Source organism: Halyomorpha halys, unplaced genomic scaffold (assembly GCF_000696795.3).
Source record: "Halyomorpha halys isolate HHAL.00 unplaced genomic scaffold, Hhal_1.1 Scaffold2269.1, whole genome shotgun sequence".
Lineage (NCBI taxonomy): Eukaryota > Metazoa > Arthropoda > Insecta > Hemiptera > Pentatomidae > Halyomorpha > Halyomorpha halys.
Genome location: NW_027105858.1, coordinates 29,252 through 53,736, shown reverse-complemented (window position 1 = coordinate 53,736; position 24,485 = coordinate 29,252). Strand labels below are relative to the sequence as shown.

The 24,485-nt window shown below is 33.6% G+C and overlaps 1 long non-coding RNA gene across 1 annotated transcript in view; it reads left to right on the top strand.

The window, feature by feature from the left end:
* Nucleotides 1-22,902, top strand: part of LOC106691347 (uncharacterized) — a 117,192-nt gene extending 94,290 nt beyond the window's left edge. The window contains exon 3 of the long non-coding RNA XR_010845167.1: nucleotides 22,866-22,902. This is a non-coding gene — a long non-coding RNA (uncharacterized lncRNA). The remainder of the gene's footprint in view (nucleotides 1-22,865) is intronic.
* The last annotated feature ends 1,583 nt before the right edge of the window (nucleotides 22,903-24,485 follow it).

The window sequence follows — 24,485 nt, the reverse complement described above, 5'->3', positions numbered from 1 at the left end:
TATATATATTTAACAATTAACAAATAAATCAATATAATGAAGTTAAATTGATTAGATCAATCTTTAAGTCTTAAAACGATTTTTAAGCTTTTAATAGTAACTAGGAAGCCATTTTTTTAATTTTATTTTTTATCGATTTTGGTTTTTTCCTATCATTTGTATTTTATTTATTACCAGTTAATCTAAAGAGCCAGTTAAGTTCCATTCTATCGTATTAGGTTACTTATCCAACTTCCTTATTACTTTATAATGAGAGCTATATGTACATACGACCTGAGTTAATAGAAAGTATAGAGGAATTAATAAATAGTAAATGAGTATAGAGAGGGACGGTTAATGCCCGCCAGAAGCAGTCTTCTAAAATAATCGCTGTACTGAAGAAAGTAAGGACCCCCTGTTAGACCTCCCTCCTTCTACTTCTTGTGCCGTAATGGCCGCCGATCAAGGATAAGTAGTCCACTCTTCGACTTTTGATGTCCTTCTCAAGAACTGAATAAGCGAGAAACCAATTAGATTGTCGTAAACTTTTAGGATAATTGCAACATCAGGTTGTTCTTTCTACTGATCAATATCTACGAAATTATATGAACTGTCTCTTTTTGTTATTAATTGTTTATTGGACTCTTAACTGGTGGAAAAGTTCTTTCTTAATCTAGGTTTGCAAAATTAACTCGTAGGCCTTCAATCAGGTTAAACTTTTATTATTATATGCTAGTGAAAGAAAATAAGAGCAACTCCAAGTACCTACTTAAATTCTTTAAATATTTTATCTTTAAATTTAGAATATTTTATTTAGCCGATTCAGAAAAAAAAATATATTCAGCTTATATTCTTATATATGTATATTCTATTCAAACAATTGTGTCTGAAACACGTACCGCGTGAAATATTTGTTGATTTTTGTGAAAAGTTAAGTGATTTGAAGGAGGCGAAAAATAAATTTTTTTCTCAAACTTTTCGAATATTTTTTGCTCAAACTTTTCGAATATTTTTTGCTAAAATAATAAAGTGATTGTCTATAAAGATGTTAAAACCAAAAATGAATTGATTTTTATCAATATTTTTTATTTTTGGTCTCCTTCACTGTGAAAGCTTCTTTAAGTGTCAGCAAAGAAATGACCTATAAATTATTTGCAGAGCAATGGCAGAATATGAAATTAAAAAAAAAAATTATATGAACATTTTTTTTCAACACCTATAGCGCAATGGCTAGGATACTCAGAAACTATTTATTTTCTATCTATTACCTATTTTTTGGGTTCTCACTCTGATAAATATATCGCTAAAAATTTTGTGCAAATATAATATCGGTAATCCCATTTCTATAGCTTCCCTTTATTTGTAATGGAATACTGTTGTGCTAGGATATAGATTTGTTGAAATCAAGCTCAACCGCAATTTAATCTCGATTTAGAAAAATCTGCTTTTTAGGGACTAGAAACTTCACTTGTCCCATTTATTCCGTACGTCTAGACATGTTGGCTATAAGGCCTAAATATAATTAAAATTATTAATTTAATATTTCATCAGAAAAATTTGAATTAAATTATTGCTATAATTATTTTTAACCCATATTATATTTTTTATAACATAAATTGCATATTTATTAGCCAACTAAAAACATTTAAGTAGCTAAAAAACGATGCATTTTTTAGGAAAATCTATCAGAAAAGTATGGACACATTAATAGATATTTTCTTGACAGGACAGGTTTTCCAAATAACCACAAAGAAAAATGCAAGAAACGAACCTTGGATATATCAAACAATCTTCCGATGTCTTGGGTGTCGGAATATTGGAAACAACCTATTGCAATAAGCAAGGTCGAATATCCTTACCTCGAAGCTATCTTATTTCAGAAGGGGGGAAAACAAGTATTTGTCGAATGCATATTCTGGCGAAGACAATATCTTTTTGATTGAATATGTTTTGAGGCTTGTAATTTAAATGACTTAGTTCATTAAAATTGTTAAATATTAATTTTTTGTTACGAGTTAATACCTCTAATAAAAACACATATATCTCTCGATCCTCATTTCTTTACTTTTTTAAAAAAAAATTCTCTGCATATCTGTGTTTTTACTTAAATAATTTGTTACTCATTATATTAATTTTTATCGATTATTGATTACAATAAAACGATTTTACACACGCACACACACAAAAAAAAACACACACATGGTTTTACTTTATTTAGTGATTTAATTTATGCCATATATACGGTTTCTCCCATATTTTCATCTGATTTTCAGTTTCACCACCATAAACTCGACGTAGTTCTTTACCATGTCAGAGCTAACGAAAGTTTAGGATTCTTTAAATTAAAGACATATAAAAAAAAAAAAAAAAAAGAAAAGTGGTTAAATGGCTCATTGTCAGTTAAAATCAACACGAAAAACGGTTATATTGAACTCAGTCCTTCCTCACCTTGGAAGAAAGAATATAATAGAGGGATTATACTGCCATGAAAAATGAAGCAATAAAGGCTGGGCTTATGATGAACTCCAGGGGCATGGCAGAGGAATATAAGCCAATAATCGGTCACCTTTTGTAAATTCAGATCATAATTACAGATATTTCATTTAAACTTTTAAACGTAAAATTGTGCCTCAAGAGAGTGTCGAACCCTCCACTTATGCTTTTTAATATATATCTTTATTTTTGCAAATATGAATGTAATTATAAAAAAAATAATGCATATTTTACAGAACTCTGATAAACGGTATTTAAAATAATATAGTTAATTAATTAGCCTAATTAAGCTTTAGTTTATAATATTCAAGCGACGGTTACGTAGTCGTAACAGTTTGCTCTGAAGTTGGTCGACTGAAGGCAGACTGAAGCTGACTTTGGACATCAATAATGTTCTTACAGGCCTTCAAGTCAACCCCAAGAACCAACTACAAGAACTTACCGTCGGTTCTTGTAGCGGCTGTGGTTCAATTAGAGTTGAAATGTCGGCTGTTTCTTAGCCTCAGGGATCAGGATTGCAAGCAGCTTGTTACAAATCCTCTTTGGCACATGCCCGAGAAAGTTGGCTATAGTTATCAATTATATTTAGAGATAATTACTTCTTTGTGGAGAGGTGTGGATATAGAGGGCAAGAACGTGATAAGTTTGAATTCATGTGTAGTAATGTACTTAAATTTTGTAAACAATTTTTTTGTTCAATTTCCGGAGCTTAACTGTTGAAGCAACATCAGTTAAAATGTCATAATTTTATTAGCTTAGTCAATGTGTGAAATATATTGATTTTAACTATAAGGGATTTGTTCACTAAAATAAAACATGTGATTGTAAACAAAAGTGGTGCAATCTTTTGATGGGAAAGTAGAGACAGTCTATGATTGTTAGCTATTAAATATAAACATTTACAAATATTTGCTCAAGGTAAATTGAAGACATTTTTTTTTATTATAAAATTAGTTTGTGTTTGTAAAGTATTAAGTCGTTTTTCCTTTTTAATAATGAATAATATTAATTTGTTTTATAATTCTTTCATTTTGTTTCTATGTATATATTCATTATATTTTCATTCTGTTTAATGCATGCAATTTCTTTGTTAAATATAGACTTCAAATATATTTCTGTAATCATTCCAACCCAAAAATAATTTTCCCAGCGCATATTATATCTGCCAAGAGGAAAGTCTTTCACTGGGGCTCTCAGTTCAGGTAACATTAACGGTAATGGTACTCATTTGACACAGAATTTAATGTTGTTAAAGTTCTTGTACATAAACTTTTTCGATAGCATCCACCGCATAGTTAAATGCGAACAACTAAAAATAAGGGCCTAATTCGTTACTTTATTAAATTAATTAACATCGGAAATCCAGTTTCTTGTTGATTTTGATAAAGAATAATTTGTAAATTATCTGTAGTTATGTGCTCTACAGACAATGTTTTGTGCATTGGTCCCCTGTCTTTTAATAAGTAAGTAAATTGATAAGCAGCCTGCATACTGTAAATAGGCCGGGGTTCTCCCCTTTTTCTCAAAAAAAGACTCTAAAATAAAAAAAAAATAAACTGGAACACAATGACATTAGAGAAGTAAGTTGAAAAGATACTTACCAGGATAGTGGTAAAGAATTATGACACGATGGAAGAAATCATGTTAGATATTCATAGACAACCTATAAAAAGGATATTTTTTGTATTGAGATATTGTAGTTTAAATATGACAAGGACAATTAGCCTGCAAAAGAAAAACATTTTAAATGAATCGTTACTATTCAATGATTGAGGTTGTATCCTTGAACATATCCATGATAGGGCCAAAACATTGGAGGTTTTAAAATAATTTGTTGAGAGTAAATTGGATCATTGAAGTAAACTACTCTCAAACAATCAATTATTAAATTAGTAATTAAATATTTTCCATCGTCGTTCGTAACCTATTATTTTATCATTGTATATTTATTGTATGTTTATTTATATTTAGTATGTCATAGTTATTAATGAAGCCCCTAATGAATAACTTGGATAGATCGGGAATGTTATAAAACAAACAATTACGCCACAAAATATCCATTTAATGCAAATTAATCCATTCAAAGATGGATCTGTGCCTAATTATTTTATCTGAGATTGTATTTTTATATAATTAATAATGTCCGGTTAGATGAGGGGGCTAACTGTATCAGACGATAGGTAACAGGGCATCAAACCGCCTATCCATCATAATACTGTATGGATATGATTAATTGCAGCAATATATAATGGGTTCAGCTTCATGGAGGCGGGGGAGGGAGTTAGTATATCGGCCGCTCTAACGGACTGACAACCCTATAATAGCCTCTGATAAATGGTGAGGCTTTGGCACCAGGGCTCATTCTGTATGCACGCTACGAATCAGTTCGCCTCTATGTTCATTGCACTCCTGTCCGTATAGTCTATAAAATATCTCATTCAGTCACAGCTATAAAACACACACGATATTATTCCTGGTATATATATGTATGTTGGCCACTCTTTTAATTTAAAGAATGAAAGATTACTCAACTATTCTTTCAACTTTAAATGAAAAGTAACATTTTAAATATAATATTCTATTAAAAAAAAAAAATAGTGATAGCAAGTGTTGCACTCGAGAACGCTGGTGTCGGCCTTTCGGTACTCAAAGAGTTCATATGATTAAAAAAATGATTTTTTCCTACCTTCCTAAATTGTTTCCTCGTAGTACAAAAATCTATGAAAAAAAATCAATAAAATAAAATAATTCTTTAACCCCAATTTATAACTACTGCAATGAAAAGTTAAGAACAAATTGATGACAATGTAACAATGGTTAGTGGTTATAAATATGATAAAATTAATCATATGCTTTTAATTGTATATATAAAAAATTGTTGATGATGGTTAAATAGATTGTTATAGTATGAACAATATTATAACTTATAGATAGGAAACCCGAAACGTTGTACATAAAAATAAGAATATTGATAATATTATAAATGAATATTATTTTTCACATCAACATATCAAAAAAAAATATATTTTTTTATCCTCTTGGGTCCTTAGAGTGTCAGACATTGGTACTTATCAATTTATTATAAACTTCTCAATCACCCACAATTTATCATATATTATTTCTCTATTTACTTTCTATTATTCCTATTGTCAAAAAATGTATTGAAATATTAACATAAACAAAATTAAAAATGTTAACCCTTGGGTTTCATCACTGATTTAATTGGAATCCCCTCATTTTCTTGTTGTTATAAATCTGATTAAGAAAGATTTTTTATGCCTCCTCCCCTCAAGGTTTTAAATTACATTAATATTTCTGAAAAAACAAATGGGCAGGTATTTTATTACAATGACCTTTATTTCCAGTAAATGGTTTTAGAAATTCTAATTTATTTTTAAATAAACATCCATATCTGATTAATGGTACTTTTTTATTGTTTTTATCTAATCATTTTACTTGTGAATATAATGTAACTAAAGAACTACTGATTTCAGGGGTTAGTGAAGATTTTTTTATGTATATTATTAATTTATTATTATTACTCTCCTCTCTTATTACTCTCTCTCCTCCCCTCATAACTTCGGCTAGCAAGGGCCATTTTCATTTTCCATTTCAGTATTTGGATTGTCCTGTAGCTAGTTTTGATTTTGTACGTTTTAAGGTAGTACTGGTTAAATTGGTAACGTTCATTGTTTTCTCATTTTCTAGAATCATTGTGATATTCGTCCAAATTACGATTTGTCATCATAATGTTTGCGTATAATTTCTTAATTTTTCTTTGTTTTGTACATTATCTTTATATAGTGTTTGTTTATATATTATAGTAAATAATTTATACCGGATTGACTACATAGTAGCCGGAATACATCTGTTGAACTTTTACTTGCTGACTTAATCAGTCATAATTTTACCCAAACATTTCCTGCATCTCCTGAAGACGATAGTAAAATTAGAAAAAATTAATGAATGCTATCCATTATAGTACGATTCATAATCGGTACAGTTTTAATTGAAAACTTCTGAAACTGGGATGGAAATTTTCATATTTTAATAAAACCTAATTCGGAAAACAAAAAAATAGTATTATTCCTGATTATATCTATGATTTCTATCATTAGCTTAGAAACCATAGTAAGAATTTTCATTTCATAGAAAGAATTTTCACTTCATAGAAAGAATCATATTCATCTATCACAGTAGTATTATAATCGATACTTCATAAAATTTTATTGGGCCCAAAACTTTTCCGTTAATAGCAGAGATAAGGAGTTAGTAGGCCATCAAAACTTGTTTCCTTTTTCTAAAAGAAGTTCAGGAACTTCTAGAATATAATGACTTCCCAAATGACATGAAATTGAAAAAGTCTTGTAATAGTGCTGTCCCCTGCTTTGTAGTGACGGGCCTCATTGATTTTCTATAGCCCTGATATCCAATATTATAGTTCTGTAGTAGACAAAAGACACATAATAGAGATTTTCTGTTTTGATTTATTTTATAAATATTACTAAAAGATTCCTTTCTGGTAGTATTCTTAAATAATTAGGGTGTGTACATATCTTAAGTTTCTGAAATTACTAATCATTAAGAAACAAAAAGTTTTTCAATGCACAAACTATGTTTAAAACTGATCATTAGGAGGTGTGTGATTGTTTTTCTTTAATAATAAAAAGGTTAAGGTTGAAATAAATTAAATATATAGTGTTAAATTATCGCAATTGTTTTTAAAAAAGGTAATGAGTTCAATCATGCGTTTGAAGTAATATGTATATATGTTGCTTTTGCTTTGGAAATATAATAAAGTCCGTGCCTATTATCGTTAATATTTATTACTCATACTTAGCCCTTAATTAAATTTAAAAAAAAAATACTTTTTTTAGTTATGTTTTCTTAAATGAGAATTCAGGGCATATTTTTAGTTTTCATTTAACTTTTCCTGATTTCATTTTTAATTTCCACCTATTCGTGTAATACTCAACTTATTAAATGTTAAGTCTCATACATCATTCCAATTAGTTAAAAAAAAGAAGAGAGCAGTTTTGTAAGTGATAAAGATTAGGGGTGGTTTATTGTTCCAAGATAACAATATTCCTTCGTTCTTATTATTTTCAATATTGTTTGCTAGTTATTAACGACTACTAATTGCTAATTGGTACTTCTATTTATGTCTTGTTTTGTTATTGAAAATTCCTTTGAGTTATAATTTTCCTTTGTCAGGTAGTAATTTCCTAATAAGCACTCACTTCAATTACCATTTCCTCAATAGATCACCATACGAGTCCACACAATTTCCTCCAAACTTGTAAATTAATTCGACGATCAAAATAACAGCTTTGCTCTCTTTCTTTTTTTTCTACACGTGACAATGAGGTTATGAAGTAAAGTTATAAAATATAATTCATATTTGAGTGGGAAAATAAGGATACATTTTCCTAACAATATAATAACCAAAACATATTATGAGGTAACTAACATCAGCAGATGAAATTATTTGTGAAATTTAAAATACATAACTAAGGCGTATGTTTATTTGGGAGTATTTCTTTTTCGAAAAACTTTAAGTCGTTTTATATATTTTTAACAATAACATATCCGTTTTTTTCAGTTTTCAATTAATTTTATACAAATTCAGTGCAGTTACGATAACTGCATACATTTTAGATAGAAAAATAAGAAATAAAGGATATTCAATCGTGTGCGAGCATCTCTTTTCCTTTATAAAATTTGATTATAATTTATTAAATAAAACTTATGTAATGAAACGAACATTAAGGTACTTGCCCTTTTAAAATTAAAACTTTCAAAAATTTTTAGTTTCAAATACTGTTTCACGTTTTAAGTCGCAAATGTTTGTAAATTCACCTTTTTAAGTTTTACACTTTTAGTAATATGATATAATTATTGAATATTTATATATTATTGATTATTAAAATATAATAATTTTCATATTCAGTTAAAAATTTAAAATAAAATGATAACTAGAATCTCAAAAAGTAAAATAAAATATTTAAACGGACTAAAATATGTATTTTGTTTTATGAGCGCTTTGTATAATATTTTCCTCTTTACCCAATACATACTTTAATCTTGCAACACTTAGTAGTTATAGTTAAGCTGCGAAAAACGGATTTTTCGACAAAGTTGTAGGGACCCAATACTTTGGGTAATCCGTTTGGGTAATCCGTTCAAAAACGGGACCCAGTTATCGTAACTGCACTGAATTTGTATAAAATTAATTGAAAACTGAAAAAAAACTGACATGTTATTGTTAAAAATATATAAAACGACTTAAAGTTTTTCGAAAAAGAAATATTCTACTCCCAATGGTGAATATGAGGAACGCTGAAGTGAGAATAGCATTCTTTTTATTAACAACCAAATTATGAAATGGACAATCTTCCTTCTATGTTAAATCGTACTTGGAAAATCCATTCCAACGTTGTTATTTTCACTTACCTACATATATTAAGAGTAAGTATTGTGTTCGAGTTTTCAACGAAAATACACGTTTTGATATAATACAAGTAATCAAGTTTTGCAAAGTTACCGTGGTTTGAAAACAACCTAGATAAAAAAAAAACATAGTCTTACGAAACCGAAATTTTATAATTAACACAACATATCTGAGAAGTGACAGCAACGTTTTCGAACTGACCACGAGTGTTATTTTATTGAATAGATTTTATACATTAAAAAATAAAAAGTTCTACAGATTATGATTAAACTCTCCTTGTAATAGTGCAACTAAATGGTCTATAATATCAACTATGTTTTATCCTAATTGAAAACAAATTGGCAGGACTTAAATACCGAATCCCAAAGATGGCTTTTATTAATGTACCTTCATTGTTATTCGTTTAAAATAATTTATATATATATATATATATAAGTTACGGCCTGAGGACAATACAGCTGACAGGCCGTATCAACTGATCGGCCCGAACAGCTGATTGATATGTATATATTGGAGTGCTGAACTCAATAAAAGTCATTCTATTTAAGTTATTTCATACCCTTTTCACTTCGTGTGAGTCGACGGATCTTTCAGAAGTATCAGAAACTGAAGACGAAGTGGATGAACATAGGAATCGTCATTAGAAAAGGAGCCGAGAAATCGCATGAAGGCAAGGACTTGGAGGAAGGAAGACACATGAGGTCTGATGAGGATGTAAGCAGAGAGGCGACCGCACATTGAGAAACGATCATGTGAGAGGAGAAAAGGGCAGTCTGTCTATAATCAAAGTGAACGGAGGAGTAAGCTGCCTCAAGTAAGCTGTAGCTCAAACACCATTGCTTACAGAGAAAAACTACAGAAAGTACAGAGTGGCGTGTGAAGGAGACTCCAAGTACAGGTTTGCCAATGTAAATTAATCACTCTGAGTGAACCATGCAGTGTAGAGGGGGAGATAGAGATTGGACTGAGTAAATGGGGAGCTAAAGGGGGCATTTTTACAATTCATTTAGTGAGTAGGATGCCCAGGAATTATCAGGTGACCATGATTGGTTGTGATATTTTAGAGAAGGTGGGGACTAGGATTAAGAGTAGTAATGGGAAATGGAATATCAGAATTAGACGAAGGAAGTACAGATCCAAACAAACAATAGCAGACGGGAAGGCGCGAGTAGGGGCAGTAGCGCAGGCGGAGAATTGGAAGGATTCTATTATAAATTAATTTTATGACTTTTTTTTTAATGAAGGAGATGTATTGGGTGCAACAGAAAGGACAGTACATGAGATTCAGCTAAAGCAAGAAAGAGTCACGTATGTTAAAGAACGACGATACCCACAGGTGCTCAGGAATCATTGTGGATAGTACGTCATCTTATGATTGTCTGTTGTGGGCGGTGCGGAAAAAACCAACGCCAGGGGAGGGGGGGGAATATAGAGTGGTCATCGATTATCGGAAGCTCATTGATAATACCGTTGATGAAAAATATCCGATACCGAGGTTTGAGAATATCCTTGACAGACGGAGGAGGTAAAATCTTCAGCACTTGAAAGCAGGGTATCACCAGATTCGTATGCACCCAGAGGACGGCTTTTAATTTTTGAAAGATGGCACTATGAATTTACCAGGCCGTGTCAGCTGATCGGGTCGAACAGCTGATTGATATGTATATTTAGGAGTGCTGAACTCAGTAAAAGCAATTTTAATTCCCGAACCCTTGAGAGTCAGTTCATACCCTTTTCATTTTGTTTTCACTATTATCTCTCGACGATACTTAAGTTATATGTACATAAGTCAGACGTAACTCCAATATCAGTGATCGAGAATCGATTAGCTGATTTCAATGTATATTTAGAGCCGAAATGGTCTCTATAAAGATCTTTGAGCAACAACCGAGTTGGTCATTTCTCTCTCCCCTTTTCTCTTTTATTAGTCTTTGTGTTCTCAAACGTTTAACTGGTGCCTAAACCCGGAATCTTTAGATACCGGAATAATTTTTGTTTTCAAGAAAAATATTTATTGTTGTTTTCTTATCTTTCATATTTTTCTTCTCTCATTTTTTAAAAATAATAGCTGCAAATAGAATCGTCAGACAAGCGGTCTTGAACCTAGAAGCTTTAAATAAAAGACTTGAGGAAGGCCGTTTCTTCTGATCTTGAACGGTTTACCAGGGAAACGGGAGAACTGAGCCACTTCATAAAAAGGGGTGGCCGACTTATAAGCCGGATTGAAGCGAAGTCTATCGAAAATCTACTCGATAGTGAAGGTGCAGTGACATTAAAAGCAGCGGTCGTCTGCATAGTAAAGAGGAACAACCTCAAACAAATTCAAGCGGACGAAGCTTGGAGCCCTTGGAGGATAGTACGTAATCAAGGAAAGATTAAATAAGGCGTTTTGAGGACGGTGGGCCCCAAAGGAGGACATATTTGTGATGATCAGAGAGACTAAAAAACCGAAACAGTCATGTGGGCAGTATCCTGCGGAACTGCGGGCACGCTGCAACAGAATCACAGATAAACTCAGTGAAAAGAATAAAAATAGTCCAGATAAAGAGTCGAATGCAATTACTATATATGGTACTAAAAATTCAATTGGCAAAAGAGCTGGAAAAGAGGGAGGGATTTCCATGAGAGCGCTCGTTTGGGGAATGTGCTCAAGATCTCATGGACGCAAGCTCTAGAGAAGTGGAGTCCCGGATGGAGGTAGAGGAACCAGGATGAACCAGAGTCATTTACCAGCCTCCCAGGACTAATCCAGCAAGATGGCGGAGGAGAGAATATCAAGATAAACTCGAGGAAGAGACGGGGCCCATTGAGAGAACATTGAGTCAGGAAAAAAGAAGAAGTAAAGGCCACCGAGAAGTGCCATGGGTGTGGTAAAGCCAGGCACCTGGTACCTGGTAGCGCAATGTCCCCACACTAGTTGTTTTGAATGTGGGATAGAAGGGCATATTTCCCGACAGTATGTATCTCTATATGTATCGGCGGAGGAAGCAAAATAAGTCTGAACCAATGGAGGTCAATGCACAGAGTTTATGGAGGAGAATCTCTCATACGACGAATGGATCTGCGAGTGAAGCTACGGAATTGTCCGAAATTTCGGAGACGGAAACCTAGGGAAGTGATACTGGGCGAGAGGACGGTCAACAAGGCAAGAGAAGAAGTTGGAGGCGAGCTAGGAGAAGCAGCTAGACCGCGAGATTTCTGAAAAGTGTACGTACAGACGGACTAGCGCACGTTGAAGAACCACCATGTCAGAGGAGAGCACGGCGGTTTGCCTATTATACGAGCGAACACAGGAATAAGCTGCTTGGTAGACACTGGCAGCTCTAACACGATTGTCTGCCGAGAAGCCCTTGAGAGATTGAGTGGCGGAGAGAGGGAACTACAGGTCAGAGTTTGTAACTGTCAGTTGATTACTCTGGATGGACCCTGCAACATTGAAGGGGGAGCAGAAATGGAATTAGATAAGTGGGAGACTAAGGGGAAGAAGATAACAGTTCATGTAATGGAAAAATGCCTCGAGACTACCAGATGATCATTGGCTGCTTTCTATTGGAATAAGTGGATGATAACTCAATAAGGTTGAACGATATTGTAAAAACTTTCAATAAGTTAATTCTGCTATAATCTTGTATTCATTCCTTTAGAAAATTTTAGCTTTATTCGGGTATTAAATATTTTCCTTATGTGGATTTCTTTTTAATGTGATCTTTTGGTATATAGGGGGCGGACCCTAAAGCGATTTATAAGAAGGGCTATTGGACCGAGACGAAGTAATGTCCCGGTTACATTTTCCACTAGAAAGGATATCCCTTTGAGAACATTCCCATTCCGCAATACATCATTCCCACAAAGAACACGAAATCTTTAATGCAAGTCAGTAAGGACTGATTGAAAATGGATTGATATTTATTGTGACTTTAGATACTTTTTTATCATAAAAAATACCTAGTTCCGGAATTATATGAGTTGTGAAAAGATTTATAAATTATCTAAATTACATTAAAAAAAAAAAGATTTTCAATCTTTAATATGGTTTTTTGTTATTGTTAAATGACGTGATCTATTTCTGGTTATCAACGTCAATTATTTCTGATTTATTTTTGCTTACAGTTGTTTTATTTTATTTTATTTTCAGTTTTTAAAAAATAAGTCAGTCAAAAATATAACACCAAACAGACGAAAAACAAAACATTACATGTATTAAAAATTTTTTGTTTTTCGTCTGTTTGGTGTTATATTTTTTACTGAATTATTTTTTAAATACTAATTTTAGTGTTTTATCATCGTCTCTAAGGGTTTTTTTAAATATTCGGGTTTAATCCTAAGCTATTGAGGTGTGAACATGAAATATGGATATTCCTGGAGGATATGGGTAATTATCAAATTATTATTACAATTATGACATTTTAGAGGCGTTTGTTTTGAGATAAGATAGGAATGAGTGAACTTCGTGTGACCTATTCTAAGCCTAGTCAGTACGATCTCCTCTTTACGAAATTTACGGCTGGAGGTGTCCCAGTGCATGACTTCCTTTTTAATAAATTTTTATTTACAATGGCTAGTGAACTTCAACCTTTATTGATAAATAACAATCAGTATAACATAAATATTTTCAGAAATATACGAGCTTTGATGCAAATAAATTATTTTTTGGAAGATCATTGATAGACTCTGTGTAGTATATAAGTATTGTAAGTAAAATGCGGTAAAAAAAAAAAAAATGAAAATCAAGTGATAATTAAAATATTTAATGAGAGCCAACGTTTCACCCCAGTTATATTTACTTAAAAACAAATTAAGTAAATTTGATGTAAGATCAAAATGGACTGATACAGGTATATAGAGAAACTACTCATTGGTAGCACTCAAATAAAATAAAAATTTGAGCAAACTAACTAAATTAAGAATATATATAGTCTCATTAGTGACGTAAAAATAAAAAATAAATGTTTTTATATCACTGTGGGTGACTGTGATAAAAGGACCCCCACCGTGGGTAATTCTTGCTGATTTCCTGGAGGAGGACGGTTGAAAGGACGAATATTCGCTTGGCATGACGTAATTAGTTCACAACAGAGTTGTCCATGCTACTGGCTACTAATACTGCATATAGAGATAAATACGCCTGAGCCGGCTTATATACCCAATGACTGTGAATCTGAGAGATTATTTATACCTCTGCACCATAAATAGTAACCGGGTGCATGCTTACAACAATGACAGATACATTTATTCATTGTCTTAAATGCACGTAATTGACTTAAAAAAAAAAAAAGGTGGCCACAACATCAGTCAATATATTTTATCTAAAATTTATAATTTAAGAGGACACAGAAATTTATACAAAAATATGATAAAGGTTAAATTGAGAACAATAAACTTTTTATTTCAACAAAGAATAACGATTACGATTTGTCAAAACAGCTAGAGCTGAGAATAAGGAAGCGCGCTTCTAGTCTAAAGTGGTATTTTAAATTTTAAAAACTTTTAAATATATCCCCAGAAGAGAGCGTTTGCTGTCGCTCATAAATATTATTTGCGGCAAACAACCCCCTCCCGGTGTAATCTCGAAGACCCCTTTATCTACTTCCTCAAGGATATGGAAGAATTCTAAGGAAAGAGCTTTATCCTGGGCCGAGGACCCGTTAAAGGGCGGCTGTTTCCCCTCCCTTCTGCAACTTCATAAAATTTAAAAAGTTTGTGAAAGAGAAAAAAAAAAGACAATCGGTGAAAGGTTTCTGAAAAGAAGAAGAGAATTATTGTTTGCTTATTCAATGGCCGCTGCGATCTCTCTATAAAAAACTCTGGCGATTACCATAGAGCTTTAGAAATGCTGACACATTTTTTCATAACTAAAAATATAAGTATTGTTTGCCTTTTTATAATTTCTTTAGAGTTGATTAATACTTCTAGTAAATTAAGACTCTAATTTAAACAGAGATAACTCCTTAATGTTGAGGATCTTTATAAGGTCTATTTTTAGTTATTTTTTCTTTACATAAAGGAAAATTATATTTTTTTTAATGCGTCAAACCGTCAATTTCACCTCACAGCAAACCAATCTGACCTTATTAACCACTTCCTATGACACTATGTGTGCCCCGGGGTTTCACCTACTTTTAATTTAGATTATGCGTGCTTGTTTTTTACAACGCTCTTTTATAAGTCGCCTATAAAGATGGTACACTTAATTGGGAAAAAAACTTAGCAGTAGAACATGTTTTTGAACAAATCACCCAGATGTTTGTATATTCTTCACTATGATAATACTTTCCCATACTAATTTTCCAAATGAGTTGTTCAGTTGACAGATGGGCTAACACCAATTTCAACAATTTTCAGAAAAGTAGTTAATAACATTCTTCGATGTAAAATTCTTACATTTTTCTTTTGCAAAGATGTCAGAAGTATAGAAATATTTTATTCACCTAACATTCACCCTTAAACTTTTTTTCCAATGCTAAATTAAATAAATATTGTAAATACTAAGTATGATTTTATGGACTTATCCTGTCAACAGAAAAGTTCATACATAGGTTAAGTGAGATGAAAAAAAATTATCAAACTGTTTCACGAGAACTAATACAATACGCTTGAGACCACACAAACACATATTAAAACGTACTTTATATTCAGTTATTATTTTTTCATTCTTGATTACTTTCTCTGCAAAATATATTATTGTTTCTTTTTTGTTGGCTTAAGACGTTTGTTTCAATGACTACTCTTATTTCCAGAAATATGTTTTCAACTCAGAAAAATATTTGTTCTTGTAGTTAGTTATTATTTAACTTGTTAAATAAGTTAATTATCAAATCCTTTCATATTTTATATTTATCAATTTTTACTATATGCAAGAATGTGGGATAGTTAATTTATCCTAATAAACAGTTTGAGAGCTATTCGAAAAACTATTTTTTATTTTTAAATATTTTTTTGAACAATTAGAATAGAATTTTTCGAACCAATAATTCAATAAATTAAAGACTCATTTTTTTTTTTAAATTTTAGATTCATAGAAATTCCAATGGTAATCTAACGGTCACGAACCCTTAGGGGTGTTAATTCTAATTTTACTAAAATATTCTGGAATGTAAACCGTAACTTTGAGGCGTTCACAATAAACGGTTAATCTGACGCATAATTCTGGAGATTAGCTTGTCAAACAAAAAAAAAATTCTTTAGTTTTATGTAGTAATATAAATACCAGTACAAAACAATACTGATAAAGTGGCATTTCGAACATCAATCAAATATGAGATATGTTATAAAGCCCTCTACACGATTTCAGAAACATATTTGGATTAAATTTAAATATTAAACTCATTTAAGAATTATGTGAAATGAATTCTTGCACAAGAAGCGGAGTGTCCACCTCACATCAGGCGACAATCTCCTGACATTGGGAGAACAGGCTGAAATCCTGGCCACAAACTATGCATGGTAGGGATGCTGAACGGAGGACCAGTGCACCTCATCCACAACCTGGACCACCGAGCCCCAACGAGGAGCCGCTATTCTCCTCCATCAACCAACTAGTCTGTATTACGAAGCGTCAAAGGGAACAAGGCGTCAGGACTGGACGGAATCCCGTATGTACTCATGAAGATGCTTCCTAGGAAGGGTAAAGCCTTTCTACTCAATATCTTTAACTCGTGCATGCGGATTTCGTACTTTCCCACCGCATGAAAACTTAAGTAAAGTAAAGTACCTACTTAAACCGGGGAAGAAGGGAGACTCGACCGAGCACTATCGTCCGATCAGCCTCCTCTTGCACATGAGTAAGGTGTTTGCTCATCGACGGCTCATCAACCACCACCTGATGGAACACTGCAGAGAGGAAAATGTCATTCTACCACAGCAGACCGGATTCCAACGGGGAGTCGCCTGTGTGCACCACCTGGCGAAGCTCCAAGCGCACACAATAGGGCAGATGAGGAAAAACTGTCCGACGGCCTTCATCTCACTAGATTGCAGCCAAGCCTTCGAGAGTGTTTCCCACACACTCCTACTCCGCCGACTGGAGTATTTCAAGTTTTCCCGCCACCCTATGCCGACTCATCGGAAGCTACCTCAGTGGATGATCCCTCGTCATACGGGTTGGCGAAAGCCTATCCTCTCCAGTCCCCACTATCTGCGGAGTACCTCAGGGATCGGTACTAGGTCCAGTACTATTTGTCGTCTTTACGGCACCTATAGTAGCCATTGAACACCCAAAGGCAGTGGTAGCATCCTATGCGGACGACATCGGCATCTACGCTTCCAGCATTAATGTCAAGACAGCCCTAACCCACGCTCAAGAAGATGCAGCCACCATCACTAATGCGCTTAAAAGTATTGGGATTAGGGTGAACCCCGGCAAAACGGACGTCATCGTGATGTCGTTCCAAAAAGGAAAGAAGCCACTGCCTACCACCTTCAAAGTGGATGAAGTCGACCAGCGAATCTCCAATTCCTTTCTCTACCTGGGCACGTTCGGAAGAGACTTAATCTTGCCAGAAGAGCTACAGGCTCTTATACTTCCCCGATAAAAGGAAACATGCCATCTTGTTTCCACTCCTCAAGCCGAATAAGGTTGGAACGGAGGCGGATCACTACAGGCCCATCAGTCTGTTGCCTCATCTCGGCAAGGTTTACGAAAAGACCATTCTTAATTACCTTCGGGAATTCTGCGATGAACTCTCCTTAATTCGTAATTGTAATTCGGCGTAATTCCTTCTGAACAGACCGGCTTCCAAGCTCGCCTCAGCACAGAGCACCTAATGAAACTCCAGACTGAGGTAAATACCACCTTCAACCGAAATGAGGCAACGGCCATGATATCCATCGACTGCACAAAGGCATTCGACTCCGTGTCTCACGGCATTCTATATCGTAAGCTCGTGGATCTAGACTGCCCGGAACAGCTCTACACTGTGATCGCCTCATTTCTAAACAGCAGGACCGTCGCTGTGCGGGTTCGTGAAGAACACTCAACATCTATCCCACTGACTTGCGGAGTGCCTCAAGGAGCAGTCCTTTCGCCAGTCTTGTTTTCAATTTATACTGCTGATGTGGTTGGCATGAACTACAAGAAGGCAATGGTCGCCACTACGCTGACGATATTGCCATCTACAGCAGCAGTATGAACGCCGAGACAGTTCTACATCAGGCTGAAGCAGTATGCTCTGAGATTGTTCAAAAGCTGGGCTACTTGAACATCTCCGTCAATGCAGCCAGAACGGATTGTGTTGTGTTCGCGCACACAGCGCACAAGAGATCAAGACTGCCGAAGACTCTCCATGTGAATAATACGGTGAGCTCACCTTCCAATTCTATCGTATATTTGGGTGTAAAGCTAGAACGTCAGCTTAAGCTTTCTGCCCATTTATATCAGAAGACGAGCACAGTAAGACGAAAGTCATATCGTCTCAACTACCTCCTCTCTTCTCCGCCTCTCTTATTGAGATTGAAGCTGCAGATATACAAAAGTATTCTGAGACCACCACTACTATATGGGGCACCATTGTTTACCCACATATCAGATGGAACCCAGCGTCTTCTTCAAACTATTCTGGATTCGATGTTAAGGAAAATCGTACGCACAACATCATGGAGGTGGAAGAGGCTACCGGAGCTGGATCAATTGTTGGAGTTGCCTACTGTGCCGGAGTTCATCAAGCGACGACACATCAAATTTTTCGATTCACTTCAGTGCTGTACGAATCCGTTATTCAACATGTTAACACCTGCCCCCCCCTCCGGTGCGTTGGCAACACACTGCGTAAGGTCACGTAGTATTAGGATTAAGTTTTTATTAGATTTAAGTTTGTTAAATTCAGAAATAAAGTGTGCCCCAACACATTATACACTTTTATAAATTCTGACAATAAAAAATAATACACTCCAAAAGACTCCAAAAAAAAAAAACAGGCTCTTCCATCTTTTGGAATCCTCGCAACTCTCTCTAAGGCTGAAGATGGAAATCTACAAAGCATAATCCACCCGACTCTGCTCTATGGTGCATCCCTGCTGCGTCACCACTACCAAACCACGCTTAAAAAATAACCACGCTGTAGAGCTATCAGAATTCCGTCCTCCGGTGATTCGTCCGTGGAACTACCCTACAGAGAGCCAGAAACACCATCATTCGCCAGGAACTCCAGCTACCCTCTGTGCCGGAGTATATAGGCCGAAGGCACATCAAATTCTTTGATGGGCAGAAGGCCTGTGCCAACCCGCTATTCAGAGAAATCGCACCTCCAACAAGATCTGAGAGGTGGCAAAGCACAGTCCCCTTGGTAGAGATCCTCGCCGTGGGAAGGACTTCGGGCTCTTCCGCTTGAAGTCATCACACTAGCATCATCTCGACCAGCCGGAATGGCCCTTTCCATTTCTTGTAAGCCCCCCAGCTATCATGCCACCAATGTATAACTTCCTTCAGCGAACCCCCATGTTTTTTACTCATCTTATAATATTTTTGTATAATGCCGTAACTTGTGTTTGTGCCTTCGATGTGAGGAACCCCACCTCCTCACAGACGAGGAGACCATCTCAGTGCAAGTATGGTGGAATGGTAGGATATTACGCTATTTTCAGGAGGAAACTCTTGTCCATTTTTCCAGAACATTTCTTTTCTTACTAGTAATAATCCACTGAATTTTAATTGGTTATCTTTGAATATCAAAATACAATTCTTGATTAGACTGTATACATATACATGAAACTGTAAAGTCAGAAATTTAGAATTCATTACTAAATATCATGTAGTTAAACATTAAACTTTATTTCTGAGCTGGATAATTAATCTCATAAATATTTTTCATACTTTAGCAACTATATTAGTAGCATTGATTAAAATTATTTTGATACTTTTGTACCAATCAATGTGTTTCTGGACTTGAATATTTTAAAAGTTATGACGTTTTACTTCGTAATCGATTGATTTCTTGGAAGTTAATATATGACAAGATATAATAAAGTCGAAATATTGTTGGTTTCCTACTTTTAATGGATACTTCGTGAAAGTTTCGCTATCGAAAACTTATCTTTTAATGGCTGAGATAGAAGTTAGTGGGCCGACCTCAAAACGTGTTTTGTTTTTCTGGGACTAACTTTGGTAACTTCTCGAGTGTAATGACTCCCAGCAGAACAGGAAATTGAAAAAGTCTTGTAATAAAGCTGTCCGTTGAACTGAGGTGATCTGACTGTATTGAAGTTCTATTGCTCTGATGTTTCTGGCAAAGAGCAATGCGGATTTAGTTTCATCAATTCATATAATGACCAAAGAAAGGTGTTATAATTTAAAAAAAAAGAAGAAATGAAAATATGTTCATCACGAAAGATTGTCTCATGAACATTTTCGTGATGTTTGATTGTTTTTTTTTTATACTTCCACACATATGGAATATGTAGTAAGGGAATGTATTGCGATTGGGAAAAGTTTAGAATTTGAGTTGCTTTTCAGAAATACATGTTTTGAGGTCCTAGTACTAAAAATCTGATCTCACAAAGTAGTCTGAGTATCTCTTTGTGAGTAGCCTGAATCAAAAAGGAGAATTCGTATGAAACTGAAATTATACATTATATATATATATATAATGTATATTATATATACCTGTGATGTTACAGTAACATTTTAGCTAAAATTGGACTACCGGAAGTGCTACTTTATTCAATTGTTTTTCTCATTTTTCGTTTTTTCCCAAAACAGCTTTAACAATTTATGAATTAAACTCGGTGTATTATCGATTCTTAAATGCCGAATTTTCATAAAATCTTCCTGTAAAGTAATTTTATTTTATTATTTCTTTTTTTTTGGAAAAAATAAAAAGTTCTTATTGAGCAGCTAGCATAATATACTGTGCATGAATGAAAAAAATAATAAAGAATTTTAATGACTCAAGGGAAAAAAAATGAAAAATAGATAAATCAGATTTCAACGGGGAATGGGGAGACCACACAATCTTCCCCGATTGGATGCCTGCTTCGTTATCTTTCATTTAACAGTTTTAGCATGGGTAGGAACTGGATTTATATTTGTTATTCTCACCCTGAGAAACTCTAGAATACGATTTTTTCTAGTAATAGAAAAATAAAATATTTATGTTCATAATATTTGTCTTCATATTTCGCGCCGCAGATTTCTATGAATTTCAAGAGATAAGATTTGGCGTCAATAATATTTTAAGTAGCATATCACAGATATGTTTAATATTTTTTTAGTTAGAAGGGCAATAATAACCGTTAGTAGTTTTTTCCCCCTAAATTCAAACATTAAATTCAACAGCTATGTGTATTAATTATATTCATTTTAAAATATGCTCTGGTTTGATCATAAACGCCAGAATAATCATACAGATTACTCAATTCATACCACGCAGAATGAGAAGAGCATTGTATACTAGCAAAGAAGGTTTCGGCTAGAATTTTAGAGTACGACCAGAAACACTTCAAGTTTTTTCTGAAATTACCAACATTGTGGAAATGAAAGATTTATTGAACTCACTGTGGAAAAATAAAAAACAAATGGGCCATTTTTAGCTTCAACACTAACACCCTCGTGACTATAGCGACGCTGATTTGAATCTGGCCCGGGGTACCTACTTTTACAACTATGGTGGTCCCATTTAATGAAACCTTGACCCACCACCATGATTAGACTAAGTTGGTTACCACTAGATAACCCTCCCCTATTCTCAAAAATCATCAGGAAGGGGTCATAAAAAAATAAGTAGCCTATATCAGTCATGAGAAATTAGTAATAAAATAATTCACTAAAAAAACTTTAAAAATGCCAAAAGGGAGTATTGCACAATTTTATTTTAGCCTGACCCAAGTAAGTAACGTTCCATTTAAATTATTCAATCTATTCCTAAAAAATCACCTTCTGTTATCGGCGATATTTTGCATGAATATTCTAACCGATTGTGGTTGGGTCACTCAGATTTTAATACCCTTAGTATAATACCCTCTGAGTATACAGAAAGATAATTTATTGATTTTGATATAGGAACCGGTAATAAAATTTGAAATTGGGGTAACTTAATCTTTAGTATGAAGGGAAAAGGGAATAAATCGGCTTTTCGACATGATTTTTGTCAGCATAACTGCTTGTTTGGAAACTGTACTTTCTTGAAAGTGCTACACGCAAGACTCCTCAGGTTAAAAAAAAATGTTTCGACCTAAATATTTTATTTAAAACTGTTTAATAAGTAGTTTGATTGAAACTCTTAAACGTTAGTTTCAGGTTCATATACCGAAACTATGGATAGGTTCATATGCTTTTGTTTGTTAAATAAAATAAGTGACAAAATTAATATATTTTATTGAGATAGTAACAAAGTCTCCCATACTCAAGAGCAATGAGTATTAGAGCTGTACATTTAAAATCACAATGTTTATACATAGAAAAGATAAAAAATTAAAATAAAATAATATAAGAAAATGAGTTACCCAAAAAAAAAAAAAAATCCCTTGACCAATCCCTGCCTCTTACTTATGAATGGAAAGACCTAACGAAAATTATTTGTTACCCAATCAGGAGCTATTACACCAGTAATATAGTAAACAGGATGAAATCTTGATTTAAATATATATTGTCATTTGCATGTATACCGTAGTACAATGTATAACAGCCTCAAAAAAGCTGTCACATTTTGTATATATTTTCTTTAATGTTATTTCATACATTGTTGGATACCACAAGATATATAAATTTAAAATGATCATTAGTGAAAGTCAAGTTTCTATTAAAAACAAAGATTTTGTAATATTAGGATTATACCTGATTTTCAAAGTCCAATCATACCAAATCAATTTTAAATATAATTTTGGTTCACAAATTTAATTTGGGAGATTTAACAGATAAATAAATTTAATAATAAAAAAAAATCTTGAAATTCACTAGTTTTTCTTAGTATAAGATATAACAGTTGTTTTAAATTTACATTTATTTTTACAGGATCATCGAAGAGAACATTCTACAACCATCTCAAGGTAATAAAAACCATTTAAGCTTGTCACAACTTTAATGATTCTTTCTTTAGGAGACTTTAGAGTCGCTTACTCGATCGTAACAAAAGAGAGGGAGAGTAGTCATTATTACGCACAACTTAGAAAATAAATCTCAATTCCAGGCCCAGTCCCCGGCTCAAGATTATTTAAAGCCAAGTGCGGTAGGGCTGTTTGTCTTACACAAACCATTTCACCATTTCAGCTATTTCCACAAAGTCCACTCGCTCATCCCGAATGTTTCACTTCGATGTAGAATTAAAACATTCATATTTGTTTAAATAATATTTCTAATAAAGATGACATTGTTTTGAATTATCTAATCAAAATAAAATATTACTCAAACATACTGCAGATAGCATTCTAGGAAATTATTTTATTCATGAAATGAGGACTGGGTAGAATAACCATAATAATTACAAGAACATTGCAACCACAAAGTTTTTTTTTAACAAATGTTTTTGGAAATTAAACACTAGTTCCGATCCATTATGTTTCAACGATCAGCTGATGAATAATTTTAGTCTAAACCGGGACCAATTACAGCTAAATTACGATGTAAAAATATTTCCCATTCATTAACAGATTAAAACATAGTACTTTGTTTCATGCATAAACATATTTATAATTGCTTACATTTAGATGTTTTATCTCTTAAAATCTAAGCAAACATAAAATAAACCATTTTACTATAACGAAATATTAAACATACTTATAATAAAAATAAAATTTGTATCGCTACAACCCATGATGGGTCAGAGGTGAAATACTTGTGAGGAAGTACTGCTACTAGACCAACGGTTGTGCAAGGAGGTAGTTTATTCAAAATCACGCTTGGCCGCCAAATTTTTATTCAGTTAAGGGTACCCATTTAATGAGATTGGGTGGACACCGAAGGGCTCCTGAACCTACAGGGCTGACAGAGAAACAGAGAATAATTATTGAACATATATAAGGAATGAATAAAAAGAATTCCATTACACACTGCTCATTATGAAAAATTAAGCTTGAAATTTCCTGAATGCGTAATAGACGCCTTGTGGAAGCTGATAAATGATAATCTTTTTATTACATTTATAAATAAAAATAGGTTACACGTTTTCAGGATATATCCAAAAAATATGTAAGACGTATGTTTAGATATGTGAAATGAAACACAGTACTCTTACAAATGGTATTGCACAACTTTATTCTCCTTCTTCTACAGGTGTGACAGATGCTCGAAACGATCTTTGACCTTTTCAATTTCCAAGTTCCATCTGTTTTGGTTCTGTACGGGTGCCACTAATATTCTCCATTTCTTGCAATCTCCCATGATGTTATATTTTTATTTAGACTTTGTTATTCCTCAAGACCTTATACCCTCTGGTCAGTTGTCATATATTCTTCTTACCTCATCCATCTCCAGCAAGTGACTCCGTTTCCAGCTTTGTATTCTACTAAAAGAGGATATACTCATGTCACCACACGGTTAATTTAATTCCGCATTTCTTCTTCTTCAATATATACCTGAACTGGACCTGTGATGAATTTGAGGCTAAGTCTTTTAAATCTATCCACCACAAATCCA